This window comes from Molossus molossus, unplaced genomic scaffold (genome assembly GCF_014108415.1).
Source record: "Molossus molossus isolate mMolMol1 unplaced genomic scaffold, mMolMol1.p scaffold_m16_p_2, whole genome shotgun sequence".
Taxonomy (NCBI): domain Eukaryota; kingdom Metazoa; phylum Chordata; class Mammalia; order Chiroptera; family Molossidae; genus Molossus; species Molossus molossus.
This window is the reverse complement of record NW_023425355.1, coordinates 81,071,133-81,082,057: the sequence shown is the minus strand read 5'-3', so window position 1 is coordinate 81,082,057 and position 10,925 is coordinate 81,071,133. Positions and strand designations below refer to the sequence as shown.

General features: G+C 40.3%; 1 pseudogene; it reads right to left on the bottom strand.

The window, feature by feature from the left end:
* Positions 1 to 341: 341 nt before the first annotated feature.
* LOC118635360 overlaps positions 342 to 10,925 on the bottom strand; it is a 92,034-nt pseudogene continuing 81,450 nt past the window's right edge.

Here is a 10,925-nt window from a genome sequence, read left to right as displayed (position 1 = left end):
CTAACTATTTCTGACTGATTAACATAAAAGTAACATTCCTCATTTGAGAAGAGGCATATTCCTCCCTTTTCAGCAAGCAGTAGGTCTAACCTCCTTCTATTTTGTAATGCTACTGCTGCTAAGGAGTCTACTTACTCCTGTAAGGCTACTAAGGATACAGAGTTTAGTGCTGGGATCAATCCAGAAGGTGATGACCCTCAATTTTACTGATGGAGTTCTCCGGCTCTTGCCGTAGACCAATCAGCAGGTTTCACTGTCCTCTGATGGGTGACCTGCAGAGGATTGTTCTGGCACATAGATTCTGTGGTCTGGGAGTATTCACCATCTTTCCTTCATTATGTTTACTCCCTCCTATTGTGCCCATTCTTCTTCCTGGGCCATGTGCAGTCCTGGGAGGAGAACTGGACCTGGCTCCCACAGCTCTGAGAGCAGTTACCCCAGGACCCCCAAGGACCCCAGCTACAAGCCTGTGGGATCTTAAAGTCCTGGAGCTGGTCCGCAGGGAGGCAGGGGTCACCCATGCAGGACTATGAAGGCCCACATGGGGTGTCATCAGCCTATGGTGAATGCTTGGTCTGGCACATGACATGACCATTGAGATGCCCAGAGCACCAGAGGGCAGCACATGGTGGTGGCAGCTGCAGACAGTGGTGTGACTCAGGCCCAAAGGTCAGCTGCCACTGGTGGTCTGTGTCATAGTCTTTGCCAGGGAAAGTCACAGGCAGGTGCAAAGGAGCCTCTGACTTGTCTAAGAGACAGTGCCCATAGCCATTGTCTAGGAAGTCCACAGATGGAGCTGGCAATGCAGGGGGATTAGGGCTCCTTGGGATCCATGTGAGCCATCACAGGAGTCATGACATAACAAGAGGTGCTCCTAGGTCCGTTCAGAGTGACACATGGAACACAGCTATGAGCCAGGTCACACAGAGTGCCCACATCAGCCATGCTCAGGGTATCACAGGTAGAGACCCTACACAGGTCCTAATGGGTAAACAGAAAAGTAATCTGGGTCTGAGTCCTCAGGGGTATTGAATTCTCACTACCAGGCACAGAAGCTATGCAGGGTCTGCACAGCTCTGGGTCCCACCTGGGGCCCTTCCTCTCCTGGTCTTAGAACCACTAGCCAAGTCACCACCAAGCTGAAAGGGTTGCAGGTGCTTGGATGTTTGAAGGCCTTGGCTGTGGCCTTCATGATTATGAGCAGGTAGCGCTTCAGCTCTGCACTGTGAAATGCTGCCATCTTGTCATCTGCCACCACCAGGGTCTCCACGAATCGCAGGGAAGCAGAGCACTTTACTCTTTGGGGGCTGGGCCTGGGTTTCTTGGTGCTGCACATGGGGCCCTGGCCGCTGGTGGGTCTTTTAGGATGTGAACCCCAGTCCCTCCTGCAGAGTTAGGGGTGCCTCTCTCCGGGGGTTAAATGTGGAGTTTGGTCCCCCAATACTGCAGCACCCCTAACAGAGCTCCCTCATCCCAGTGCGGAGATGCCACTGACTCTGGATATCCATTGATGGTGCCAGTGAGGTAGGAGCCCAGCTCTGTCCCACCCAGCAGCTCAGGCCTGGGTCTTGGTCCAGCTCTAGCATTAGTGTTTCTCCAAAGGCAGGCAAATTGTACCACAGCCTAGCAGGGATGACCAAATCAGGCAGGACAAGGCTGTTGCGTTTCTCAGGAAACACAATCTCCTCCTTTCGGGGGAGGGGACTAGCCAGCCTGCTGCAACGTGGTCATTTTGCTTTGAAAGGTAAGCTTCTGGCTTCTTCCAAGGCTAAAATTTCTGGGTTAGGACTCTCAGGGACATCCAGGAGTCCTAAGGTTGGTGCCTCCATGAGCTTGGTAAATGCTTTCTCATTCAGGGACCCAGACAAGGGGCGCCTATTCTTCTCCTTTCAGGGTGTCATATAAGGGTTTTACCAGTTCTGAAAATCTGGGTATCCATATTCAACAGAACTCTGCTGCTCCTGGAAATTCTCAAATCTGTTGACAGGAAGTGGGAACCAGAACACTGACTGCCTGTTTTCTTTTGGCCCCTAGCATTTGTTTGCCTTGGTTGATCTTGAAACTTAAGTCTGGCCTATAGTGGCAGGTGGAATAGACATTCCTGGTTTTCCTTGCTGGTGGTTGGAGCACTCATTTTTCTGCCTCCTGCATGCCCCTCACTGAGGATTGGGCCCACAACCTGGGCATGTGCCCTGACTGGGAATCAAATTAGCAACCTCTTGGTGAATGGATCAACTCTCAACAACTGAGCCACACTAGCCTGGCTGAGGGTAAAGAGCCAGCAGCTGCAGGAGCAGCCACACCAGCCCAGGGAAGGTCACAGTGGGGAGCAGCAGATGGGGTTGGGCTCCTCATAGCCAGCTGCCAGTCCAGCCCCTCCTGGGGTGTGGGTCTGGCTGGGACATGGAGGGGTGCTGTAGCTGGGAGGGACTGAGGCCATCTGGGCACTGCGTACTTCACACCCTGGCTTTATGGAAAGCTCTTCTCTTCAGTCTGGGGCTGGAACTAGTGCCAGGGTCAGAGGCAGAATTTCAGAGGGGCTGGGGACCTTCAAACAAGATGGAGAAAAATTGCCCCTTGGCTTGGGAAAGGTGCCTAGTGGCCTGACTCCTGCAAACCCTTTATAAAATTATTTATTATACATTCCAGAACAGTGGGTTTAGAGAAACTCCCCCCACCATAATGATATTTATGATGGTTAAGCAAACCTTCCAGTGAATGGTGTTGCAAGACAAACAGGAGGAAACTCTTGTTTTGTCCTGTTGTAACATGTCAGTGAGATAACCAGAGAAGCACTGCTGAACTGTATTCACCAGTGGGCTGGGGGGATCTCCCAAACCCCAGCACCAAGCTTTCTTTATTCTTTGCATATATAGGAACAAAATACAAAAAAAAAAAACTACATTAAAAACAAAAAACAAACAAAAAAACAGAGCTACAGCCAAGCTTCCTTTGTTCTTTGCATATATAGGAACAAAATACAAAAAAAAAACAACAAAAAAAACAAAACAAAACAAAACACAAAACTACATTAAAAACAAAAAACAAACAAAAAAACAGAGCTACAGCCAAGCTTCCTTTGTTCTTTGCATATATAGGAACAAAATACAAAAAAAAAAAAAAAAAAAAACTACATTAAAAACAAAAAACAAACAAAAAAACAGAGCTACATTCAAATAAAAAACTTACATTTCTCCTGGCTCTACTTAATTGGCATCAGGGCTGATACAGTCTCCTCCAGAGGAGAAGGGGCGTTGGGTGCAGGGGTTAGGGCAATCATTAATCTTTTTCTTTTTTATGGTCCCTTCAGGTTTTCCAAGGCCATCATTAATTCCTTATCTTTATGGTTCTTCTGGATGTTTGTATCAGGATTTTTAGAAAACTGCTTGGGTGTTTACATGCGGGAATAACTGATCAGAATGGAGTTTGATTTTTTTTTTCTAAATAGCCCAGTTCAGTCCTCCTGGCCACTCCCCTTGCAGGGAATTTAGGCACCTCTTGGGATTGTCAGGTCAGTATAAATCCCTGACTTGGATTAGGTGTGCTGGTGGAGACAAATGATACTGCCCTTAGCCATATGAGGTTGCCACGGATGCACAGGTTGGGATTCACGCAGGCTTCTTAACAGGCATTGTGGAGCACAGTCACTCACACATACAATAGCACAGAATTTAAACTTTCACCCAGGAATCCCCTATCCTGTGTGGAGTCTATGCCACTTGAGAGGTGATCAAGCTCCCCTTCCACCTGGGAGGCGGGCCTGAACTTGGTCCTGGGTCCCAGGGGATGCTTACCATATCTGATGTCCTGACAGGCTTTTCTATTCTCCTGGGGTCCATTCAAGCACAGCAATGGCCAACTATAGTCAGGCCTGGCAGGGGAAGCGTCCAGTGAAATCACCGGTGGTGTGCCCTCCTTTACATCATGGGGGCCCAAAATTAGTGTCTCCTACCCACAGTCTTCCGACAATGGTGGCTCAAGAGGCCAGAGTGGCTGTTGGCTTCCAAGCCAATGCACCAAAATGTTGTGGCAGAACATTTGTCAGTGGGAAGAGACAGACTGCAATGCACTTGGAGAATTTGAAAATGACTGTAATGTGAACTGGTGCTGTCCCAGCAGAGTCACCTCCAAAGGCTGAGCCCTGAGCCTGGGTTCCAGCTGTATTTTATACATGATAAACCTCTGGATATGTGGGTTTTTTTAGTTCCACTGTAGTTTAGGTGGTTGGTGTATGTAAAGGAACAGAAACAAAGGTGAAAATGAACACATGGGACTACATCCAACTCAAAAGCTTCTGCACAGCAAAAGATACAATCATCAAAATGAAAAGGCTACCCATTGTATGGGAGAACATAATTGCCAAAGATACATCAGATAAGCGGTTAATTTCCAATATATATAGTAATCTCATACAGCTCAACAAAAGGAAGGCAAAGAATCCAATTAAAAATGGGCAGAGGAAATAAATAGACACCTCTCCAAATAGGACATACAAATGGCTAAGAAACATATGAAGAAATGCTCAACATCACTAATCATGAGAGAGATGCAAATTAAAACAAGAATGAGGTATCACCTCACACCTGTCAGAATGGCCACCATCAACAAATCATCAAACAAGTGTCGGCGAAGGTGTGGAGAAAAGGGGACTCTAGTACACTGCTGGTGGGAATGTAGACTGGTGCAGCCACTATGGAAAACAATATGGTGTTACCTCAAAAAATTAAAAATTGAACTGCCATTTGACCCAGTGTTTCCACATCTAGGAATATACCCTAAGAAGCCTGAAACACTGATCAGAAAGAATATATGTGCCCCCGGGTTTGTAGCAGCACTGTTTACAATAGCTAAGATCTGATAACAGCCCAAATGTCCATCAGTAGACAAATGGATGAAAAAGCTGTGGTACATATACACAATGGAGTACTATGCAGTTGTAAGAATAAAAGATCTCTTATCCTTTGAGATGACATGGAGGGGAGGGTCCTGGAAAGTATTATCCTAAGCGAAGCAAGCCAAACAGAGAAAGATAAGTTTCATATCATCTCACTTATTTGTGAAATATAATGAACATACCAGTCTCAGTAATGGGGTAGTCCCAGAGATGTGGAAGTGGGGTACAGACTGACAATTCCCAGAAGAAGGGGTGGTGGGGGAGAGATAAACCACAGGACTTATATGCATGTATGCATGAACAATGGACAAGGACAACAAAGTTGGGGACAGGGCAGGGAGGGATGCGAGGGAGTCAGTGGGAGAAAGAGGAGAAACATCTGTAACAAAAATAAATTAATTAATTTTAAAAAAAGAAAAGGAAAAAAAAAGGAGGAAAATGCAATAATGCGAAAAGGGAAGAAAAAGTTTTATTTGGTCTATCTGGTACCACTGTTTTCTCAAAAGACCTTGAAGAGGAATAGAAAGATACTCAGTCAGATAATAATCAGAGTATTCTATGTTGTGTTTACATCTCTTGTATATTTATATTTAGAGCACATTTGCTTCTTTCTCTCATTTCATATAAAAGAACAGACCAGAGAATCTCAAATAGATTTATATACAGAAAAAGATGCAGCAATTGCCCATGTAGGGATTAAGTTCTGAAATTTGACTAAAAAGACACTGAAATATTTCCAAGACATATTTTTGCTATGATTCAAATGTCAGTGTTGTATGATGTAAGCTTGGAAAATGGCACACTGATTTATTCTTAAAGATTCATTTCGGGGAAAGAATCAGAAATACAAGCTGCAATTTGAAATATTACTATTTTTAAAAAAGCTGAAAATAAAAATAAAAAAAAATAAAACATGCAATACCTAATTATTTAGTCAGGAGCACTGACTTCTTTTCCCTTAGGTTGTCAAATAAAAAATGACAACAGCCAATATAATAGTCATCTGGTGTGAATGAATCAAAATTATACCTATATTTTTTGTTAAGTAGGCAAAAAATATATTCTTTGGTGTGCTGCAGAATTTTAGTAATTATAGTTTATGTGTGCCATGAGATAAAAAGTTTGGAAGTCACTGGTATAAGCCACTGCAATAAATTTTTTAGTATTATTAAAATAATACTACTTTTTCATAATTAGAAAATGTTTGAGTATTCAAAATTTTGACCACTCTTTTACAGAAAAATAAATATAAATGTATAAGTTATTTGTAAATTCTGAGTAAGGTTAGAGATATCCACCATTTTATATACTAATAAGTGATGTGATAAGCTTTAAAATACATTTACAGTTCATGTTGATTTGATATGTGTTTAAAAAAAAACCCAAAAATTAGTGATTTTCTGTTTATTATTTCTTTTATGTACCAGGTTAAGATATATCTACATAAAATCAAACTCCAAGTGGAAATCACAACATTCAGTAAAACACTAGTATATTTTGCTTCTTCATATCACCACAGGTCTATTCAGAGACATCTGTGTAATTGGTAACATTCTAAATTTTCATATTCAACTCACAAAACTTACAACCTAGTATTGTATACGTGACAGGAAACTACAAAACAAACCACAGCCAAACTAATAACTTTACTAAAACCCTTATTACCTTATATCAAAATAATCTATATGGGTACAGGTTTCTGTGAGGATTACATAAACTCCCAGTTTTGCTCAGTATCAGTCTTTACTTCCAGTAAGTCTGTCCCCACCTCACCAAACACATTTCTGCCCTGCATCCAGTAATTTTCAATGCTTTATTGATCCTCTATTAACAACAGATGTAATGTTCAAGCTCCTAATCACACTGTTCAAGTTCTTCTAGAACCTGGTTTTGAGCTACCCCTCTGAACTCAGCTATTTTCCTGCCCCCAACCAAACTCCATATGTGAGATTTATCTAAGTGAGGTCCACAACTTTACCCTATAAGATTTGGCTTAATGTCACTTCTCAGGGAATCCTTATCCAACTCCTCAAGTAGGATCGGATGCCTCTTTTTGGTGCTCATTTAACACCCTTCATAGCACTTATTTTAGTGCATAACAATGTTGTCTCTTTGTCTATTTTCTCCATGAAGGCTGAGGGTTCTTTCAGACCAAGGATCCTTGCCTCTTCTGTGTTTTCCCAGTGTCTAGCAGTGATCCTGGATGTGATAGTATAAGGAAGTGAGATAAAATTGTGCCTTGCTTTGCATTTGGTAACTGTAGCCTGAAACCACACAGAGGCAGTGTGCTGGAATCAGCCTGTGAGAAACAATTGTGCATATTTCGTCCCAATTCTACATTCAATAATATCAATTCGGTGGCTTGAAATTGACTATGGTAGCTGAAAATGCCGCAAAATTGGGAAATAGTACAAATCATGTTTTATTTTTTGTTCCAGGGATCTGGTTGTTTCCCTTTAATACCACATCCCTGGAAAACATTGTGCCTACTTTGGCAAGAGGCAAATCATGAATTCAAGCAAGTGAGTCAGCTCAGATACATCAGGATTTGAAAACCCAAATAACTCTTTTGTCATTTAAAATATAATGTTTCCCAGTCACAGCTTAATGACTGGTTTAAGAAATATTTTTCGTTTTTTTCAGTAATGATTGCCTAAGAATCTGAGTAATTGATGATTCTATGTATAGTAAGTCTGATAATTTTGTTAATTGCATCACCCTAATAACTATATCAACTTAATTGCACAGAGATTCCATAAATATTAGCATATATTTTGGTGAGTGGTGGTAGTTAGGAAAAATGGGAAAATACATTTATTTAGTTTTTTTACAAAAACAGTCTGTACGCAACCAACTATTTCTGAAACATCATCCAAATAGAATTTTTATGCCAATAGCATTAGAAAGCAGTTTTCATAAATCTTAAAGTACCCTTTTCTTCAGTTGTGCTGCTGTGAAAATACCAGATGGAAACTGCTCTGATCGGTAATTTTAATGGAAATGGCATGTAAATAGACTAAGAAAGAGATTCAGGGAAAATACATGATTTCAAACTATAAAATATATAAGAAATCTTTTAGGGAATCTGAACAGCTACATATTTGCAATAATGTAATTCAATTGTTACCAAACATCACTGCTGCTGGTCTGCCTAGGTACATCAGAATTACCTGGGGAGCTAGTTAACACAATCCTGTAACCCATAAAAAGTGGTCTATATGGTAAACTCTGATCATCTCTATTTTTAACAAATTCCCCTGACTAAAGGCACTAATATAGGTTTTTTTTTCCCCTTCAAATCCCCTTCTGCAAACATTTGCTTTAATTTGCAAGTCTGTTTTTTAATTTAAAATATATGCTCTCAAATCTGAGTAATGACCATGCAGAGAAGCCATGATTCATCAGTAATACCAACAAATGGCCATGAAAGATTGTCAATATTGTTGTAACCCAGGAGAGTCAACCTCACTCGGACACAAAGTTGGGTGAATTAGAGGTGAGCTCTATTACCTGCACAGGGACTGCAGTCAACCTACTCAGAGAACTGCAGCCCTGAGCTCAGGGAAGGTTGCTTATATAAGGCAGGGGTTACTCAAAAGTTTAGCAGAACAATCGAGGTAGAGCTACGTGTACAGAAGCTGAGGCAGTTAGTGATAAGCAGGAGGGAACGGAGGTGGGAAAGAGCTGAGGCGAAAGGGAACTGGGTGAACTGGGTCAGCACACATCTATCCTGCTATTCATTCTATTATCTAAGTTTTAAAAACTAACACATTTGAGATGGATATCAGCCGTTAGCCAGGTTCAATACATATATATTTAACAGTTACAGTTTTATGGGGTAAAGGGAGCTTCAGTTTCTCCCTATCAGTTTATTTACAGAGTATGCAGGACATTCTGGCCTTGGGGCCATTTTTGTCCTCCCTTTTTCTGAAGGATGTTACTTTTCAAATTTCCAGTGAAAGCCGTCTATAGTCTATAACATCTCCATTGTTTCTCTTGTTGTCCCTGAGGCTGTTAATTATGGCAGCTCAAAGAAAGTTGTTTTTCTTGCCCTGGCCGGTTTGGCTCAGTGGTTGGAGCGTTGGCCTGCGGTCCAGAGAGACCTGGGTTCGGTTCCCGCTGGGGGCATGTGCCCCAGTTGCAGTTTGTCCCCAGCCCTGGTTGGTCATGCGGGTGGCAGCCACTCGATGTGTCCCTTTCATGTCGATGTCTCTCTCTCAAAAAAAAGAAAAGAAAAGAAAGTTGTTTTTCTTTATTTAATTCTAAGGATAGTGAGCTATAACAAATATAGAATGCAAATTATTGTGCTTATGCATGAAAAATGAGTGAGGAAATGAAAGCAATTTTTTCAATAATTTAGCTTTATTTCCCCTTGAAATATTCTCTCTCATGACTTGTCCACATAATTGGAGGACAGGTATTTTGATATTTGATTTTTTCAGATAATAGTCTCAATTATTCCTTTTGACTATTCTTAAATTAGAAAAAAAAAAAAAAACAGAGGCATGGGCTTCCTGCGATTCTTCATCTATGGAAATCTTTGCTTATTACCTTATATTAGAACCACTGCTTAATGATTTAAAGCCAGTTGCAAACTGGAATTTATTGGCACAATGGCAACTTAGTGTCTCAAAAAATATGTATGTGACTACTTAAACAAATGAATCTGCTATATACATATGCACCTTTGCTTTATCTGAGCAAATATTTTACTTCTCTCAGTTGAGTTTGCCTTTTCATTCACCACAAGTACTACATGTAGACTTTAAAAGCAACAGATGGACTGTACAGGAGCTATGAGTCAATCTTCTGCTTTACTTTAGAATGCATCATTCTCTTAGAATATATGTACTTGTAACAGAAACACAGGGTGTTTTCTTTAATGTCTACAAGTACATAACTATTCTATTTTGTCTTTGGTTACACATTTTCTTTGACAAGAAACCCGGAGGTTTCTATGTTCTATAACCATACTTTTTTTTCCTATCTTTTTTTTTTTAATGCATTCAAATGTCATTTCTTTGTTTCATAATTCATAAAATATTTTTTTTAATTTATGTCATTTAAAATCCTTAGTAGTACCCTTTCCTGAAAATAAAAATATTAATACTTAAAATCATGGGTAATTATATTTAAATATAGTAATTACTTTGTGGGTTTTTTCTTTTTTTGGATTTGTATCTGTGTCATTGACTTTATCACCTTAGTTCAAATGTCTTGTCCAAAGCTACTTATTTAATTACTTTTAAAAATCTTTCATAACACAACATGGCTATATGTGTGCAGCTGCTGGCCTTACTGGAATATAAGGAAGATCATTTATAGTATTTGATCCAGCCTTTCTTTCTAAGTGTTACCATTAATTCAAATTAAAATATCATGTTAATGTGCTTCCTGCCACATAGGGAAATGAATATCTTTTATTGATAGTGGAGATATTTTGGGGTGATAAGGACAAGAGGAGGTTACATTATCTTTATTTTCACAAATACTCAAGTTAAAGGTTAAAATAAGCATATTATTATAAATATTATGGAACTTAAAATAAGGCATATGCATTAGATATCAGTCATATAAATAAATATACTATGATAGAATGGAAAGAACCTTCTTGCAAAAGCAAAGAGTCTTGAGTTTTATTTTAGGCTCACCTACTACTAAGCTGTGTGACCTTGGAAAATAATTTAATCTCTCTGGGCATCAGTTTTCTTGGTCACAGTATAAGAATATTGAAACAGATGGTCCCTAAAGTATTGTGGAACTCATTGGGATGAAGCAAAGTAAAATTGCTTAAAATTAGTAAACTATAATGGTTGGAAGTCATTTCGGTATATTAGTTTGAGGCCACAGAGGGCTGAAAACATGACAGCAAACATTTTCAAAGATTTTATTCAAGAACGAGTTAGAAATAGTTGCGTGGAAGTCGAAAATGGCAGCGAAGTGAATGGAGCTACACAGACCATCTCCCAAGACCAAACTGGATTTACAACGAAAATAAAGGCAAATCATCAGGAAAGGGCAGCCGAAAGAC